Source organism: Camelus bactrianus, chromosome 23 (assembly GCF_048773025.1).
Source record: "Camelus bactrianus isolate YW-2024 breed Bactrian camel chromosome 23, ASM4877302v1, whole genome shotgun sequence".
Taxonomy (NCBI): Eukaryota; Metazoa; Chordata; class Mammalia; order Artiodactyla; family Camelidae; genus Camelus; species Camelus bactrianus.
In genome coordinates this window covers 20,257,662-20,278,855 of record NC_133561.1, presented here as the reverse complement: position 1 = coordinate 20,278,855, position 21,194 = coordinate 20,257,662, and the positions used below count along the sequence as shown (strand labels likewise).

General features: G+C 33.5%; 1 protein-coding gene across 6 annotated transcripts in view; it reads right to left on the bottom strand.

Moving 5' to 3' along the window:
* Nucleotides 1–21,194, bottom strand: part of AKT3 (AKT serine/threonine kinase 3) — a 207,801-nt gene that overhangs the window by 143,343 nt on the left and 43,264 nt on the right. The window contains exon 2 of one of the 6 annotated variants that reach the window (XM_045509444.2): nucleotides 12,116–12,225. The exons of 3 other annotated variants lie outside the window; for them this stretch is intronic. The gene's annotated coding sequence lies outside the window, so the exon portion shown is untranslated. Of the gene's footprint in view, nucleotides 1–12,115; nucleotides 12,226–21,194 lie in introns of those variants that run through there. 2 more of the 6 variants (XM_045509445.2, XM_045509448.2) reach the window with 2 other exon arrangements.

Here is a 21,194-nt window from a genome sequence, read left to right as displayed (position 1 = left end):
ACCGATCTCTAGCCAAAGCAATCCAACAGATACATAATGCAAGCTGCATATGCAATTTTAAATTTTCTAAAACCACATTTTAAATAGTAAAAAGAAACAGGAAACATTATTTTAAATAACATATTTAAGTTAAATATATTTAAATAATGTATTTATATATAACCAAATATATCTAAGATATTGTCATTTTAATAAGTAATCAGTAAAAACATTGAGACATTTCACATTCCTTTTTTTCCAAAGTATGAGTTAAAAACCCAGTAACTTGTTTTACACCTACAGCACAACTCTTCAGATGCTGTATTTTTAACAGCTTAAGTGAAATATAAACCTACCAAAACAATAAACAATCCTTTAACAAAAGTTAAAGGGAAAATATTTTTATCATTTTTGTTTTTAATTAAAATTATATAAGATTTAAAATCCAGTTCCACAGCCATACAAGCCACATTTCAAGTGCTCAAAAGGTACCTGTGGCTCATGGCTACAGTGCTGGGAAATGCAGCAATAGGGTTTCAATCTTTGTCTCTTCTGATCCAGACCCAACATGTTCAAAACTGCAAACTTTTAAGATCTTATGTCTTAAAAGTCCTTTGACCACTTCTCAGTGATCTTTGGACAAAACCCAGCTCTTACAGAGGCCCTGCAACATTGGATTCCTCTTCCTTAACCAGCTTCATCTATCTCCACTTTCCCCTTTACAGTCTGTTCCAGTCAAATAATGCTTCTTCCAGGGAACATGCCAAGCTCTGTCCCTTTTGGCCCATGCTGTTAGTTCTAAAGAACACTCTTTTTTCTTCCCCATCCCTGTCAACTGGCCACCTCCATCTCATCCTTCAGTTTTCCACTTAGTGATTACTTTCCAGATTCCTCCCTGTTACAAGACACAAACCCTATGGGGCCAGGAACCATGTCGCTCTTGTTCACTGTTGTATCCCTAGCATTTATCAAAATGCCTGGTAATCTGTAGGCATTCAATAAATAAGAATCAATCAACAGAGCAATCTGAGCTATCTTAATGCATGCCCTCATGTCAGCACATGTAGCAGGAAGTTAAGGGTCCTTCTGTAAACTCACTAACGTGGTTTTGCTATCACTAGCCAGAAATAGACGGACCACAAGAAACTGCCAAAATTAACACAGAAACATCAAAACTCTCAAAGTTAGAATATTCAGTAAGTAACGCTTTGTGTCTAACAGATTCTTGGGAGTCCACTGGAAGGGCAGTACACCTGAAGACCAGAGGAAAACTCTGCCCCCACTTCCTCTAAGGGAAGCTCATTATTATAATTCCAGGCTTCTTTCTCTCCCTTTACTCACTCTAATTCTGGTGAGACAAGGTTATCTGGTGGATAAACCGTGGGGGAAAAAAATCTTAGTATGCAAGTTAAGCTCAGCCCTTTTTCTTCCTTTTGAAGTTAATCTGCTTCCTTTGTTCCTATCTGTAGGTGATCAACTAACTACACAAGGCCTGCAGTCTGTTTTTCTAAATAAAGTTTTACTAGAACACAGCCATGTCCATTAGTTTAGTACTGTCTGTGGCTGCTTTCCTGTACTATGCACTAAATCAGAGTTGAGCAGCTACAGTTGTGACAGAAACCACATGACCTGCAAAGATATTTTCTATCTGGCCCTTTAAAAAAAAAAAAAAGACCCATGCTCTAAGGCATTGTCTTATTTGTACTGTCTGAAATGTACTGGGGAAAGTCTGCCTAATTCTGTAATTCAGCCAGCAAGCCATTTGGCTCTTAAACATTAAGACCTCCAATTTAACCTTTCTCAGTATATTGTGGTCTCCATCTTTACTCTTCATTTTATGTCTAATATTGTATAGAAGGCCAAATAGGAAAGATTAATTATTTATACTGTGCCCTCTAAAACTTCTAAAACTTCATCTATATATATTTTCTAGGCATATTTATCAAGATCAAATATGAAATTTGAGGGAAGGGGTCTTAGTCAAGTACTTGATCAAGCTATGAAATACCTGGAAATCTGTTTTTTAAAGGAAATGTTGGCCTACATCTGGGAAATTTGTGTTAGGCCTTTTGTTTTATAAAAACTTATACCTGTATTTTCTGTAAAATGTTTGTTGGTCTTTAGACATTATTGATTTTTGTTTCCTTGAATGTTTTTCTTTCTTTCAAAACAAATCAGTATTACACAAAAAGCAATACTAGATCCTATGATCCAGCCATCCCACGTCTAGCTATATACCTAACAAAAATGTGTACGTAGCACACCAAAAGACATAGAGAGCCAAAAAAAGAAAAAATAATCCAAATATCCAACAATGGAACAGACAAATGAATTGTAATGTAGTCATACAATGGAAACATCATATAGCAACGGGCATGAAAGAACTACTGTTATACACAACATGGGTGAATCTAACAAAGATGATGAAGAAATGAAGCCACATGATTCCATATTCAAAAGCAATCAAAACTAATCTATGGTGTAGAAGCCATCCTGTTAGCTTGGTGGAGGATAGTGACTGGAGGCGGTACAAGGTGAAAGCTTAGAACATACTGGTAATATCTGTTTTTATATGGGTGCTAGTTACCACGGTGTGCTCACTTTGTAAAAATTCATAGAGGAGTATTCTTATTCTTATTCTTTGACTTTTCTGTATGCATCTCACTACCTTAAGAAAATGTTTACCTTATAAAATTATTACTGGTAAAAGAAATAGAATCTCTTGATTTACTATATTTTGACACCATCATCTATTCCAATACTCCTTACCGTGCTCAGTGGTAATTTTTGAAATGGCTATTCTTGTCTCCATGTAATGGCTATCCTTGTCTCATCTCATTTACGATAGCTATACTTATTAGTCCTTATTAAAATATATGTTTATTAATTCTCAAAAAGTTTCTTTCATAAGTAATGGGGGAAGTTTTAAGATTTCTTCTAATGATCTTGTTAAAGATCTCAGTTCTAAAACAGAAGCATGGGGTATATCTATATAATAAAATGAAATATGACACCAAAAACATTCATTTTAAAATATCATACCATACTAAAACATGTAGGGATTTTCGAGATGATTTACGTCAGTCTCTCTCATTTTACAAAAAAAGGTAAAGTAATTTGCCCAAGGTCAGAAAAATAGGTGGCAACAGATCATATTAGTACTCAGCTCTCCAGAATGAGAGTTTATTACTCTTACCTCTGGACTATTCTCCTGTCCATCTGATGGAGGTTTCACTACTTCTAGGGATTTCCTAGAAGATGCCTTTGAGGTTGGATTTAGTAAATTCAAGACATACAATAATTTTATAAAATGAGCATCTGCAGTACTAGTAGTACTCATCTTAAAAATACCTTTCAAAACACAATGCATGAAACATCACAGTAATCACTTCACAATATATAAATATCAAATCATTATGCTATATCTGAAATTAATATAATGTGATATGTATCAATTTTATCTCAATTAAAAAATGCATTAGGTAGACCTTTAAAAATTAATTTAGGAAAATCTGCATTGACTCTGGAACATAATTTTAATACATGTATCAACAAACTGCAAAAACACAAATTCCTAATGCAGAACCAAGGTTGAAAAGATCTTTCACAAACACTTTTTCACTTTACTTTGTTTCTATTTCCCTAGTTCAACACTTATTTTACTAAATTCAAATACAGGTAGTACTTTATTCTACAACATGTTTCTCTGTATTTTTTTCAGTAGTTCAACACCCATCTCTAACTTGGCCTAGCCATGTCTTTTTAGGTCTTCTCAATTGTGGCTGTGTTAAATATTTTCATAATATCTAAGTCACATCCTATTGAATTATTCATTTAAAATATATTCCATATTTACATTTCAATGAGCTAAATATGATTCATCTTGAGTGACATTTTTTCTCTAAATGATACTAATACAAAGGCTTATTTGGGCAAATAGGATAAAGCTAGTTAAAGCAAAGCAAAAAACTTTAGAGACAATTATCTTGTCAACCAGTTTCTCAGGGAGTGAAATCATTAACTGCCATTTCCTTGGGTTATCTGTACCCTTATTTTTTCAATAGACAACATAATAAAGAAGCGAAGAAACTTCAAAGTTTAATAACTAGGCCATATTCAGAACTGCAGATTAAATATCTGATTCCCAGTCTATCTCAAACCAACACTTTACTGAGAAAAGGAGTCCCATAACCTTTGGATATTTACTGCTGTTACTTTTTTAATTTAAGAAATGAGTTTAAGACAGTAAGGCATCAGAAAAGACATAGGAAATGAGAAGGAGAGAGAGAAGAGAAAGAGAGGCAAAAAGATCTTTCCCTTGAAAATCCCCAGTAAACTTCATGAATACGTTTACAATGGAAAAGAATTATCAGGCACAGAGGATGAAGATGGCATCAGAAATTCTGAGCCCTGCATTTTTCCCACTGGAGAATTCTTACTGTCTTGAAGAACATGAACATGGGTGGGGTGGGGGCACCAGGACAGGAAAAGAACAACTGTTAAACTGCCAAACTGAGCTTACAAACAATCATCAAAATGGGTTTTGGGAGCCCACTAGCTGCAAAGTTTCTGTATTAGGCTGTGATTCCACTGGGAGGATGGGAGCCCTTAAACAATGATGTCCTAAGTTTTTACACACCTAGGAAGCTATTTCAAGCAAACAAAAATTGACCCTTGTTCCTAATGGAGGTTAAGGCCTTTAGGGATTAAAGATAGAGTGTAGATGGTCATTATCTAAATAAACTTATTATTCCCAGCACAACAAAGGAATATATTCCTAAAAAGTGTAACATTTTCACTATAAAGCTCCAAATGAAGAGATGAACACACTTCCTATACACCACTAAAAATATCATAAAGTTTCATTTTGAAAATAATATGGCAAAGTGAATTTAAGAATAAAAAAGTAAGTACAGTTTCCCGAGGAATTTCATTGATGGAGCATTACTGCATCACAGCTGAATGCTTTTTTTTTTTTTTTAACCACAGAGGCTATAATTCATAATGATAAGTTCAACATAATTTTGAGAAAGCAAAATTGTGATGCAACTGCTGGGAAGTTTTTACTGACCTCCTCTCCTGCTTTACCATTCTACCCAGTACACCTCAGTAAATGCAATGGTCATGTTCACTTATCCAAAAAGCAAAATAAATTTTTTTCAAGAAACATGAAGAGATTAAAAGAAGGTATCTTCAATTAATAGACAAAAATATTACCTGGCAACATCTGGTCTAAGAACCAAAGTAAAAGTAAGTCTTTTTCCAGTCAAGAGAAAGTCTTATGTAAAATTCTCAAAGCAAGTTGCAGTTGTGTCTTCTGCTTGTTTCCAGTTATTCTAAATAATGTATTTGTTTCCTTCTTTGCAGCTTACCAAGTCTGTGCCACAAGTTCTGTTTTTGGCCCCTTGATGCAAAGAGCCTTCCTGATTAATACCTGCTTTTATATAGATTATAATGATGTTAGCAAACAGGTACCTTTTCAAATGAAAGCATTAATATTACACTAGGAAGCACAACAGAAAACTATCTTAAAATATAAACTGACTTTGTCCATAAACACAATAAAATTCAAAAGGTAAATTTAAAACAGCATAGTTAAGACACAGTATAGATGCTTTGCAAACATGGCTAAAAATTATTCAAGATCATAATGGATCACATGCTAACTAAGGGTCAGCAATGAAATGACGCATGTAAAAAGCACTGGGATGTATGGTTAGACATACCACATGCAGAAAATGTAACTCTATGCTTTTTCTACTATAATGGTCTTCTAGTTGTTTATATTGAGATCCAATGGTTCTAACAATCTCTCCGAGTCTAATGAAGGAAAAATTAACATAAATGAAAACATAAAAACATAAACAGATCTTATAACATATAAAGTGTGCCTGTGTATCGTTTACATATGTGTTTCTGGGGAAGTCAACATGGTTTTCTGTTTGTCGGTTTCTCTTTTTTTTGCATACTTGATTAATATTTATATTGCAGAGCTGTCCACAATCGTTCAAAGGTTTTGAACTAAGTTGGTAAACCTTGTGGGTAGGTAGGAATTCTGACAACCTTTCTAAACGTGACTCCTTTATTTTAACATGAAGATAAAGAAGCAAAACTATACTTGGTGATCCTATCTGGTTGGGATAGAAAATAAGACTGAGATTAAAAAGAGCTGGATAGATACTGTGTGCTTCCTTAGAGCTGAGAACAGAAAAGTCTCATCAAGCAAAACTTCACACTCAGAGATATGGTGTAGACATGCACAATCTTGACCACTTAGAAAAAAGCAGCTTTGTTAGTGCTTATAAAAACTCATTTATTCCCTATAAAACCAGAACCAATCTAGCAGACAAACAAGTAAAACAGTATTAAGGAAAGAAAATAACTGCACAAACTTTGATGTAGAACTTCAGAAAAATTTTAAGTTCACTAGAGAAATACTACTATTTAGTGTAACTACCACTGTAAAAATAAATCAATAATACGACGACAGTATTAGACACACTTTTCACAGTTTGATTTTGTTCTAAAAAGGAGGTATTCTCTCAATGTAGTTGTACAAGATACCTGTATAATAATAAATCAATCTGCATAAACTCATAAGGATTGCCTGTTTATTGAAGTCTGACTTTCAAAGCCCTTATCTTGAGGAGTGTCAAGGTTAGCCTTGCCATATGAATCAGAGTGACATCTAGTGGCAGTCTGCTGAACAATACTTATTTGGTACTTCATTTCTTGTAAGAAATAAGAAACTACAAAGAACAGTGCCCAGCAAATAGTGGGCACTCAAATACTGCTGCCGGAATAAACTACTTTATTATTTTAAGCTAATATTCCAATTTCCCTACTCCCACTGCACTTCCAATCCTTCCTTTTCCTTAATCATTTCTAGTCCTTCATTCTCTTCTCAGTTTCCCTGTCTACAAGCTCCTCCCTTCTACCCTCACTCAATTGTCTGATTCTCTATGGAATCCTTGGTCAGTCTGTATTTTTCTCATCTACTTTGCTTTCATTACACACACTTTATCAATCTCCACCCTAGGTATACTATCCGATCTATTTTCTGTGTAATTGTTCTGGTATATTAAATTATGAAGCTAAGCCAAAGCCTGTAATTCATGTAACCCTGGGAAATTATTTAACTCATCTCTAGTTCACTTAATCATCTATCAATCTGACTTGACAGATGATCATTTACCAAAAGCAGACATCTTCTGTACCTTATTCAAACCTCTCTCCTCCATACACCATCTCTCTCACTCTATAAAAATCTTACTTCTTAGAAGATGTGGAAACTTCTGAATATAAATAATCTCAACTTCCCAATTCTCCATTTGAAAGTCTCTTTATTTGGAATACTTCCTATTTCAAAGGAGGACATATACATCCTCCATTTCAAGGGCTACCCTTGCTCGTGTCCCATTTTCATTGTTATCTGTAAAATTTCGTTACGTCTATGATTGTATCTCTCTTGAATCTTCAGAATTTCCCTCTGCATTCTCTGGCCCTATAATCTATGAACATGCTCACCCCAAACAAACATCATCTTTGACCTACTGCAATGTTTTCTTTCCCTTTATCAAAAAATAACTCAAAAGAATAATCTGTAGTGACTTTCTCCATTTCCTCAATATCCATCACTCTTCAGCTCCTTGCAATTTGCTTATCATCATTATTCTATTGAAACTGATCTCTAGAACATCACAATGAGGCCATTAATGACCTCTTTTCAGGTCTCATTCTTCTTAAATCCTTACATGATGTTGTGATAACTGCTCTCATTTGGCTTCTACAGTACAGCAATCTTTTTATTCTCTATCTCTTTCATAACTCCTTCCCTGACTACTTCTTCTCGTAAAGCCTAAATGCAATATGACTTCCTATATACTTCAATATAAAGAGGCCAAAGTATTGTTTCTAAGAATCAAGTGGTTCAGTTAGTAAGTGGAAATTAATTTGCCTATGATCTTAGCTGAAATTTACATTTTGTTAATCTGCCTCCTTCCCTCAAGATACTGCTTTAAAGCCACTTTATTAAAACTTTCCTCAATTATTTCCAGTCTAATTGTCTCTAATAAACCAAATTTTACATTATATTAATATATATTTTATGTCATCCTTAGATGAGTCCCAAGTCTTTTTAATTTCATCATGTTTACTTGCAACTAATATATGCAACCCCACCCCACACCCTCCTCCTTCCCTCTCTCTCTCCGTCTTTGTCTCTGTCTGCCTACCTTGCACGTGTGCGTGCGCGCGCACTCACTCTCTCTCTCTCTCTCTCTCTCACTCACACACACACACACACAAACACACACACACACACACACACACAGAGTACTTTACAAAGATAGCAAGCTCAATGCCCTTGTCTTCCAACTGGGGTTATTTCTAAACATACTACTCTTTATATATGCAGTTCTTAGTAAGCACTGTTGATTAAGGCTGTGTAATACTTGAATAACTAGTCAGTTTACTGCTAAGAAACAATAGAATCATACTTTAAAATCATTTTTTAAAAAAGAAATCTGACTTCCTTTGTTTTAGTTACTGGTATTCACACTGTTAGGTTATAAATCCATATAGGAAAGGAGATAATGTTTTGGAAAAAAAGATTAATTCCAAGCTATCTGATCCAATTTACTTGTGAAAATTGCTCTATAATATGTTGCAACTTGAATTTACATGAAAGCAGACACACTTTTTTTTTTTAATGTTTGTCAAAGAAAGACTACTAAAGGGAAGAAACTTCTAGAAAATTATCACTACAGAATCATGAAGAACAACACATTTTAAGTATCTATGCAACTTCTATAATGTGAAGACATCTGCCACAAGACAAGTTTTGGTATGTACAAAGACCCATTCATGTGACAGACTTTTTAAAGTGTACCCAAGGCAATGATAAGTAAGATGAACTTTTCTACCAAATGCTTGACTTTGGATTTAAGTATCAAGAAAACTTAAATGAGAAAAACTCTAAGAAATGTAATTATATCTAAATTTTATGTATACAATATACTATCGTTTCCCCCTTTTTTGGAAGAAGTGCTATATTCATCTTTTAAAATGATAAAAGTTTTTGTTTTTGTTTTGTTGTTTTGTTTTCATCCTCAGTCTAATCAAAAGAAAAATAGGATATTCTGCTATGTGCCCATGTTCTAAAGGGTTTTGGCAAATCTAGTCCACTGTTGAAGGGAGAGGTGTTTTGATCTGAGAGGTACAGGGACTCCGACAAATGCAAAATGGAGAAGATAGATGCATTTATTGCAGAATGAAATTTTGTCTACAGGAATAGGCTTGAGATACACATGCAAGAACTGTAACAGCACCCAGCCCACAGAGAAGAAAAAGGGTTTGGGGGACACAGAAAAGCAGGACCCACACAGATAGTAAGGGCTAAGCTCCTAGATACCCAGGGAGTATCAGGAGGTTGGACAGTCTCTAGGAATTTCATCCCTGGGGTCTGAAACTGCCTAAGCCGGTCTGCCGTTCACGTTGATATTCCATCCAACCCAAACTCCACGGGCTCCAGGGAAAGGTGAGAGAGCTCACCAAGAGAAGCCTGGCTGGCTGATCATAGCCGGCTGCTGGGCCAGGCCTACCTCTGTGTACAGGGTCTGCAACAGTGCTTGCTGGACAGCCTCTGTTTTATTATTTAACATCACTACAAGCTTCCTTACTTTTAGTACAAAACCAGAAGTCACCAAATGAGAGAACATTTTCAACTAAGAAAAAAAAAATTCTACTCAATACTCGAAGGTATAAAGAAAGTGATACTTATCCAGTATCAAGCACATAAGCACCTGAAAGGTGTATCTAGTAAAGTGACATGGTATAGCATTTCAAATAGTTCTGAAATACTGAATCAATCATAGTGACCATGACCACTGTTTTATGAATAGCTTTGATTCTGAAATGAACGTTCTTTGTATTTGATTTTAATTCAGCTTTTTTGTGGTTGATGCTATAAATATTGCAAAAATTATGTACTGCCCATGTTCACTGCCTAAATCTCACATAATAATATGTTTGTTAAATTAATTTTCCCTAAAATAGATAAAACAATTATTCCTTATTAAGGATTAATTACTTGCCAAATTTAATTTCCTAAAAAACCTCATTTCAATTATACACAAGTATTAGATTAGCTGTTTTCAATTTTTTATTTTTTTCAAACTCAATAGACTTTAAACTTTTAAATAACAGAAATACTTTGCAGGTAACCCCCTGGTTTCTAAGTGGTCTCAACTCTAAGTTCACTGGTAGCTTTTGGGTACTCTGGATGCTTTGTAGCAGAGAACACTACTATAAATAGTTGTTGAAGTTGAGAATGTAGTCACAAAGGTCTATTTAACTTGGTTAAATAGTACTAATCGGTACCAGCTAAGCCAGCCTTAAATCAAGGTCCTTGGAATGGAAGGGTGGGGAAGAGGAAGTGAAAGTTTTTAGCCCTCCTGCCAGGAACAGAATTGGCAGTAAACAAATACTTGCAATGGGCAAGCGTACCTTCGGCATAATTCCTGCCTCCTTTTCCAATACATACTTTCCTCCCACATTCTGCTCATTTCTATCAGTTTCAAATTTTCATGCTTCTTCCATCATATTGTACCATCTTTATCTGCCTTATCTTCCCCAAATGCTCCATATTTCAAAGTTTATGATCTTCCCAATATCTGATCTCAGCAAGGCAACAAAAAGAATGCAAACAGATTCAAAGAAATAAGTGAAAAGACATGCCTAAACCTTTTAAAAGGTAATTTAAAATTTTAAATACCCTGGCAACTAACAAAGTTATAATTTACAGGGCCTTAAGTAGAATAAGAAATTAAAATATAAACAATGTTTAATAAAGAAAATTGGGGGATATTAAGTTGGTATAAGAATGATCCTAGGAAATCCGTTGTTTATAAGAGATTTATAGATACTTATTTGGTTTAAGAAAAAATTTTCTTCTAGTATATATACTTGATAGTTACATAATATTGTTCTGTTATAACCCAATACTGATACTATCAAAGTTGGTATAGAAAGAAACAGTTTCTTCCAGAAGAGGCAACCATTTCATCACATTACATTCCTCATCAAACTCTCCAGTAGTTCTCTATTGTCTGCTACAATCAAGTTCAAACTCTTCAACAGATTAGGAAGTTACCTAGCAGAGTGTAAGAACTGAATAGTAACAAATGAGTCATGTTAGAACCTCAAGAACTAAGCTGAAGACTTGGAATCCCACCTTTCTCCATGAAGCCTTCTATAAAGTCAAAATGAAGAAATAACAATGAACCACCTCTTGTACTAATAATGTGACAAAGTTAAGCACTTAATTGATATATTGCCTTGAATTATTCTCTATGTGTTTCACATATTGGTCTTTTTCCCTTAGTAGATTATGGAAGCTTGGAAGTAGATTATGGAAGTTCTTATGTAGGATTTGTCTCATTCTACCTGTTGCTCCAACTTGGTTATTAATAACATATCCTTATATACTCTTAAAAGCCTCCTGTTTTGTAGATATATTATATAGTCAGCCTACACTTGAAGTAAAAGACCATGTCTTAAATTTCTTTCCTTACATCAAGTACCAAATATATAAGCAATAAAAACTTTTATCAGTTTGACTAAACTCCAAATTCAGTATATTTTCTTGATTATAGTCTCACGGCTCTCTGTACTTCACTTAATTAGCATTTATCACAGTTGGTAATTATATATATAATTGAATATATACAAATATTTATATTTATAATAAATATATATATATATTTGAATGATTAGCTGTTTAATATCTGTGTCTACACTTGATTTTAAGTTCTGTAATCAGTAACACTCAACCAGGAGTGATGATTCTGCTCCCTGCCCCATTTGGCAGTGTCTGGAGACATTTTTGGTTATTGCCAGGTGCAGAGAGTAGGGGAGGGTAGACGCTGGCTGCTGGTATCTAGTGGGTAGAAACCAGGGATGCTGCTAAGCATCTTACAATGCATAATACAGCCTCCTACAACAAAGAAGAATTATCTGCTCCAAGAGGGCTGAGGTTGAGAAACTATTCAATGAGGGCAAAAACCTTGCCTATTTTGACTTACAATCTTCCCAGAAAAAGTGTTTGATGTGTATAAGATAGTCAATAAATACTTACCAAATTAATGAATAAATGCATCACTCAAGACCCTTTACTAATTCTTCTCATACTGGCTCCTTCTTGGTCCTTGCCTGCCTTTTGTCACATCTGCAAACCCACATGAGAGACTAGAAATTAAAGGTTAAAGTATAAGTAAATCTTTGAAATGTTCCAATTACTAATATATTGATAGATTAGCTGGCAAAAGAGCTAAAAATAGTCTTATTAACTAAATTTTATGTTCTCCATGTTATTAGAATTATTAAATTATAAAAAAAATTCTCAGGATTCTCCAAACCATCTTCTTATGAAGTACAGTATAATTTTATTATAACAAGTTTTGCTGTAGGTTAGCCATTAGGTTAAGTTCAAGATATAACAAACAATGTTCATAAAGACCAGAATAAAAATCTTAATCTTATCAAAGATAGTTACTAACACACTAAAACAAGCCCTTATTATAAAACAATTTCACCTAAAAACGCACAGCATGAGGCTACAGAACTCCATAGTATGCATTAAAATGTGAAGGCACTTTTATTCTTCCTTCAGTCATTAGGCACGACCAAAGGAGTTAAGAATCTGCAGACACTGAGTAAGAGGATAAAACAAAACTGAACACCTCCTAAGAGGATACAACAAAAACAGAGCAACACTTCTGTGATATTGCTGCCAAAAATGTACAACCTGAATCTAATCATGAAGAAACATCAGACAACCAGAAATAGAGGGATGTTGTACAGAATAATTAGCATGTAATCTTCAAAATCATCAAGGTCATAGAAGTAAAGACTGTGGAACCATTCCAGATTAAAAGAGAGACCTCCTAACAACCAAACGCAAGACCCCAGAGTAGAATTTTTCAATAAAAGACATTATTGGGTGAAGTGCCAAAATCTGCATGGGGCCTGAGGATTGGATGGTAGTGACTGATATATCAATATTAATTTCTTAACTTAATAATTATACTCTTCTCATGCTGGAGCCTGTCCTTATTTGTAAGAAAAATTCATCAAAGTATTCTGGGGTAATGGAGCATCTCACACTCCAATGGGTCAGAAAAAAAGGCTCTGAGTTATTATTCTTTCAACTTTTCTGTAAGTTTGAAATTAGTTCAAAATATAAATAAAAATAAATAAAATATGAAGGTCTCTACATTTGTATTCCCTCTTTGGATTCTGATATAGATTTATCTGTAAGTAAAGCTCTTTATTAAATAGGTTCTAGTAATAAATTTCATTCATTATTCACTCAACAAATATTGAGTGCCCAGTTTAGGACAGGCACTGGGAACATAGTAGGAAGAAGTGGACAAAAATCACTGTTTTTATGAAATTTATATTTTGATGGGGGAGAAATGAGTATATACCATGCTAAATTCTGGTAAGTCTAAGGACTAAAACACAAAACAGGAGGGAATATAAAGAGTTTGGAGGGGGTGGGGAAGCTAAAATTTTAGAGAAGGTAACCAACGATAGCTGTCATTGAAAAAGTGAATTTTAAGGAAAATTGAAAAAAATATGAGGAAGTTACAGGTAGATATTGGGAGGGTCGGGGGAGAGCTTTCTTGACATAGAGAATAGCAAGACTTTGAGATGAGAACATGCCTCACATGTTCCAGGAACACAAAAAAGTTGGAATGGTTAGAGCATGAAGAGCGGAGGCACAAGGGAGGGACTAGCAGGAATACGGTCCAAGAGGTAATGAGGAGCTCGGGATCATCTAGAGCCTTGAAGACCCCAGAAGGGACTCTGGCTTTTACTCTGAGTGAGATGGGAAGTCACAGGAGGTTTCTGAGCAGAGAAGCCACATCATGTGACTTAAGTTTCAATAGGATCTCTGGAGTTACTGCTAGAAAACAGAATAAGGACAAAGACAGTTTTGATAAGAGGGTAACATTAATCAAATTTAACTTCTTCACAATAGCCAGTCACATATTATAGAATACAATAAAAAACCTAAGTGAAAGCTAAATTAAGAAGTCAATTACATACCGTATCTTTCCAAAACAGTATGAAGGCTCAAGATTTACTTTACAAATTTTTTTAAAGAAAAAAAAAAAACAATAAAAAATTCAAAAGCTTGTTCCAACTTTCAGGTTTCATTATTTTTTAAATCAGTTTATTTCTGATATTACTAATCTGAAGGTCACGTCTTAGTAAATATAAGAAATATACCTAACAGAACATTTATTCAATCTTATAACAACTATAGCAAATGCTGCAACCATGAAAGACAATTTTTTCAAAGAAAAAAATATGAACATATTTTAAAGAATATAGTAATATATATATATACACACACACACACATTTAAGAAATACAAGTATTTCATTGTTGAAGCCAAAATGCATAGAATTTTGATTCCTTAATCTCGGAATCTTTCTTGTTACCTGAACTAATCCAAATCCAACATCTCATAAGAAATTATGACACTAAGATAGTTTCTAAAAGTCAAAATAACGTTTTTCTTAGTATACTTGGTAATTATAAATGAATAAAGCATCTACAGTTTCCCCCAAGTTTCTGAAGAATAAGTTTAATATCTTCGTAGTAAATCTGAGTTTGAGATGCTTTGGCACTTATTTAGTGACTAAATTAAGTGAAATGGATAGATTTTAAATATATTTATTAAAATTAATCTTTCATTCCTAAAGACATTTATAAAACATTTATTCTCAGGCTAGATTGCTGATCATCTGTTCTTAAAATTTTTCATGTCAACAGAAAATAGTAAAACAAAATGATAAACAATGAACTTACTATACCTAATTTTAATTGCCAACCATGAAACTCATTTTGAGATGATGTGATCAAGCTAACACACCATTTCACAGAAACAAAGTATTTAGAGAAGGAAAGATAGTATCAAAATTATCTTTTTATCTGACTTAAGTATAATCAATGATCCCACCCTCTACAGATGGCTATGAAAACATCCAAAAAAATAAAAAATAAAAAGTTTCTATTTGACAGAGTGCACCATGCTCCACAAAATGGACTGTTTTCCAAACTATAAAGACTCAACATACTTTCTTTCAAAATCTTCGTTTCAATCACAAGTCCCTACAAGACTTATCAAGTAATTTTAGAAAATAAGATATGTGAATGGTTAAAACACTGACCTTAGCACATCTGGCAATACAGATTATGTAAGGCAAAGTAAAGACTGTTGACATTGTATTTAAAATGTAAATCTCACCTTCCAAAATCATTCACCCACTGTTCCAGAAACATTTCTAGAATCAACCATAGCCTTCAGGATTAGGGCCAAGTTTTATAATGAATTTTCATGCAGGCTTATAGATTTGGTATCTGTCATTTACTTTATGACATAAAGACAGACTTACCTGAATAAAAAATATTTTAGCAACTTATAAAAGCAAAAAATGCTATTTCTAAGTATAATTACTCAACTATGAAATCAAATCAAATATCAAGTTTTCCAACTGAATGAAAAATCATCTCTCCATTCTTATTAAATATTGCCTACTAGCTACATAGTTATATGGATTACTTTAATGAAGAAAAATGATCCAATTTTATGTTTACTTTATTATTGTTGATAATTAATAAAACCAGTTAAATTTTTAAACCATCATTTTACTCTACTGAAACTCTCATAAGCTTTAAAAAGTGAACAGGCTATTCACTAAGATTTTCTTTCTGGAGAATCTAATCACTGTAACAATCTTACCAATTAAATTATGTCAAATCTATAGCCCCAGAAAAAATCTCTAAAGTCATTTTTCAAAGTGGTATGCTATATTCCAGAAAATTCTGCTATATTTAAAACTCAGTACTCACAGATAAATAGGACATAATCCAAATTTTACAAATTTTATTAAATGTGTGAAAGAGTTACTGCTTTACTGTGAATCACTTGAAAGTTCACCTTTATTATTTAACTTTAGGCTTAAGTTCAGAGACCACCTGGATCAAAATGATCCAGCAGTCCTTAATGGGTATTTGTCTTTGTCACCATGAGCTAAAAAAGCACCATCAACTGACAATGAAAATTCTGCAGCACATTCAGAATAAGGAAGAACTCACAGAACAGATGTCCATACCAAAATCTTTGTAGGATACTCAAATTTAAACGAAAGCAATTGTGGTGATATAAAAAAAAAGGTTTAGTAAATCAATTTGGGAGGCTTCTAGACATGTTAGATCATCCCAAATGCATTTGGTAACTCTTTAGGTAAGAATATTAAAAAATACAGTATATTCCGAATAGTTTCTAGATTAGAAACCAAAGAAGTGTTACATTTATATCCTTGATAATTCTAGAATTTACACATCACCTTTCCTTTAAGGTTTAAAATTATATTCCCTTTCAGTTTATTTCATTTTAGACACAAATACTAATTTTGTTTTAATAGAGAACTCAGAAAAGCATAGTCTTCACATTTAGTTTTCACTTCATCAGCCTCATCAGAAGAACACTGAGACTAAGCAGAGTGAGCGTGAACACCCCTGGGGGCCGGCTCTGCAGCACGGCCGAAGCATGTTTACCCTGAACTGATTTCTTGTGCATATTTGTGAATGACAGAAAACTTCAGATTTATACACTAGATTACAGTCATATAAATGTTGGTAAAAATTCAACTTAGAAAAATGAAAACAAACTGTAAGTCACTACTTAAATTGCCTCTATTGCAAAATCCTTAACTCAAAATTTCCTCTACCAAGGTGCTAGATACTATTTTAATAACAGAATTAATTCCTTTTTTAATTTGTTGTCATAATCAAGCAGCGTTCAGAAAGTTAAGATTGGAAGGAAGGAAATCAGTCAAAATGCAAATAGTGAATCTTTATGAGAGAAAAATACAGCTAAATTTTAAAAATATGTATCTATAAATGCTGTTTATCAAAGGTAATCACATATTTTAAGGGGTCTTCATTCAGAGGTAATCTGAGTTAAACAAGGTTTACTAAATGTAAAGTTAAACAATACTGAGAAAATAATACCCCATACACTGGATTTATTTAATGATGAGTATAACACATGGGTATGCTGAGGGAAAAAATGGCTGTATTTTCAAGAAAATTTTTTAGTAAATTTATGCCAGTTTAGTATAGAGCAATGTGTTCATATCAAAATTTTAAATATCAATTGTTAAATCCTCGGTACTGACCTCTAGAAAACAAAATTAGTTTAAAAATACACCGTAACAAAGAATGATAATAAAAGAAAAACACCAAAAAGAGTCTATATTTAACTGGCTGCTCAATCATTAGAAAGGTGTCCCATAACTACCATATGTTACTCAAATATGTTATCACACCTACAATTTCATCATATGTCTCCCAAGAAATTAATTAGCTCTAACTTTTTCAACTTTGACAAAAACGTCTGCATCAGTCAGATTACTAGCTGTTGCAAACATTTCAAAATTCAAAGCTTTCTTCAGCTTATATTTAACCTTTTAATTACTATTAATCATTCAGCAACATTTAGAACAACATTCATTAGACAGATGTCTAATTCTAGCATTTCAAATAATGTAAAGTCATTTACACATGTATTTACTTTTGGTGTACATTTGCTTAGTAATTTTTAAAAATAAAATTAATCTAAGGTCTAAAACTATTTACTGATACACTTCACAGCAGTGTTTAGCTTAAAGGAGAAATCTTACATTTTCATTTTGCCTAAGAATCTAAAAAGTCTAAGTTGAGATCATATAATTTGTGGCAATAAATTTAATAATTATAAAACTTATATAATTCCCAAAAAAAAGAAACCTAATAGGACATGTTAATTTTTAAAAGATTTTAAGCTATCGGCAGTAAAAGAAACAAAACTGACTAAGGGAATTTTCATAAATATTCCTCATTGAATTTTTTAAAAAGAGAAAAAGACTATTCCTACTGATTTTAAAATCAGTCAGCTCAGGCTATCCTCAGCCATGTAAACCAACTTTCATCCCCACCATTTTATTCAAACTACTCTGTAAAGGCTACCAATAACTTGCTAAGTATTCATTCAACAAATATTTATTGAGCAATGAATAAAACAGACAAAATACTGGTCTCATAGGGCTTACCTTCTAATGGGAATGAGAGAGAAAATAAGCATAGCATGTAAATTAGTAGTTTAAGTAAGTATAAGTAAAATAATAGTGTATTAGTAGTGCTTAGCGCAATTATCTCCTGATTCCTTTGTTAACAAAAAATTAAATTAAATTAAATTAAATTAAAATAAAATAAAATAAAATAAAAATCAAACAAAACTTGAATGATGAAAGCTTGCACAGGCTTCAGTAAAGCCATGTAGAACACTGCTCAATTCTCCTTTCCTTTATCTAACAAAATAATGGATAATCTATAAATAATCTCTGTCTAGTAAGGAATTAGATTTAAATTCCAAAGTTACTACTTAGGTTGAAGTAAATACTCAAGTTAATTAGAATGAGGGCAGCCACAGGAAGAGTCAAGCATATCCTGCTGGTAACTATCAGTCTTTTCTTTGCAGCTATCCAAGCTTTTGCCACTGCAAAGGAAAATGGCATCTATGAATTATACAATTTTTGAGCTGAAAAAACTTTAGAGATACCAGATGTCCTCTAGGAAGCTTTCCTTGACCTCCTTGAGGAAATTTAAGTGTTTCTTTCTGTTTATCCCAAAATTCCATAAAAAGTAGGAATGATGTTATTTATTTTTGTAGTCCTAGAAACTCTCTCAGGTCTGGCACAAGAGTTTGACTAGACTTTTCACTAATAAAAGTACTGCTTTAGAAAGATCAGTCTGCTAACAATAAAACAAAGATTCAAAGTCTAAGGCTTGTTACTGTTATAAAATTACTTGTATTATAAATAAATACACTACTCTCAACTAAGAAGGGAGCATACCTATTCATCTTCAATTAAGTATTAAGAACCTACCATTCACAAGGTTATATCAAAGGACACAAAAATGTATAAGACTGACAAGGTCCCTACCATCATAGAAAATACATTCTGGGGGAAAAACCATAATAAAAAAGAAGATAGACAGTAATACATTGCAATAAGTTCCATGATGGAAATTTACAGGGCACACTGATAAGAGTGTCTACTGCTTTTACTGGATTCTCAAAGGGTTAAGAGTACTTTATATAGGATGCACTGCAAAGGAAAGACAAGACTTTAAGTAGACATTGCAGGAATATAGTAGGTAATGAGATTAGAAGTTCAATTCAATCCAATTAACATTTAATGAATGTTACAATGCCTCATGTACTATGGTCCCAGCATGAATAAAATCCAATCTTAGTCACTGAAGAGCTTGATTCCAATAAGAGACATGTGATGTAAACACTACAGGATAATTAAATTATTTAAGGCAAAAGGTCTTTGACAGTCTTACATAGTGACAGATGTAGGAGCCAATACTTGTTAGAACAGGAAATTGGCCCTAACGTGCTTATTCTGATATATTCTCCCGTTTCCTAATTTCCATTATACCAGTCTTTTCATCTGAGTAACTCCAATTCATTCTTCAGATCTCCATTCAAATGTTACTTATTCCAAGAGTCTGACCCCCAACCCCACACAATAGGACAGAATCCTCCCATAGAACCCTTTATTATCCCTATCACATAAACAGTTCATTTTAGCACCTGAAGTAAAGGACCATGACTTACAAAAAAATTTTTTATTGAGATACAATTCACATACCATAAAAACTATCATTGTAAAGTGTACAGTTTGGGGTTTTTGTATATTCACAAGCTTGTATAACCATCACCACTAATTTCAGTACTTTTTATCACCCTAAAAGGAAATTCTGAACCCATCAGCAGTCATTAGCAGTCACTCCCTCTTCCTTCGTCCCCTTAGCCCTCACACTGCTTTCTGTCTCTATGCATTTTGTCTAGTCTGGACATTTCATATAAATCGAATCATATAACACGTCTCCTTTTGCGTCTGACTTTTTTCACTTAGCGTAAGGTTTTTAACCTTACTCCCTGTTGTAGCATGCATACTTCATTACTTTTCTGGTTAAATAACATTCAATTTTATGGATTATTCCATATTTTGTTTACCCACGCAACAGTTATTAGACATCAGGGTTATTTTCACTTTGGAGCTATTATGAATAATGCTGCTATGAACATTCACATACAAGTTTTGTATAAACATATGATTGCAATTCTCTTCAGTATATACCTAGGTACAAAACTGCTAGGTCATACGGTAATACCGTTTAAGTCTTCAAGGCACTGGCAAATCATTTTCCAAAGCAACATTTTACAATCCCATCAGTAGTATATGAGGATTCCAATGTCTTCATATCCTCACCAACACTTTTTATTTTCCATCTTTTTGATTAGAGCCACCCTAATGGGTGTGAAGTGGTACCTCACATGATTTTGATTTGCATGTGTCTGCTGGCTAATCATGTTGAGCATCTTCTCATGTATTATTGGTCATTTGTGCATCTTCTTTAGGAAAATGTCAGTTCAGACCCTTTGCCCATTTTTAATTTTGGCTTTCTATTGTTGAGTTGTAAAAATTCTTGATATAATTTGGGTACTAGACCTTTATCAGATATACGACTTGCAAATATTTCCCCCCGTTCTGTGGGTCATCATTTCACTTTCCTAACAGTGTCCTTTGACATACAAGTTTTTAACTCTGAGGAGGTCCAATTTACAAGGTCATCAAGATTTACCCGTTTTCTTCTAAGAGATTTATATTTTTAGGTCTTATGTTTAGTTCTTTAACCTATTTTTTGAGTTATTTTTTGTACACAGTGAAGTAGGGGTCCAAATTCATTCTTCAGCATATGGAAATCCAGCTGTCCCAGCATCATTTGTTGAAGACTATTCTTCCCTACTGAATAGTCTTGCTACCCTTGTCGAAAATTCATCAGACTTGTGATAAGTTTATTTCTGGATTCTCAGTTATCTTCCATTGATCTATGTATCTATCCTTCATGTCTCTTTTTGACTGCATCGACCTAGCAAGGAACCTGAAGTAGGGAAGCAGTTGATAAAGATTTGGTAGTTGAATAAGTACCCTTGTCAACAATAAAACGATTAAAGTGTGATCTGGGCAATATCTTATGGAGCATTATCCCTGCCCAATATTTAAAAAGCAAGAAACTGAGAC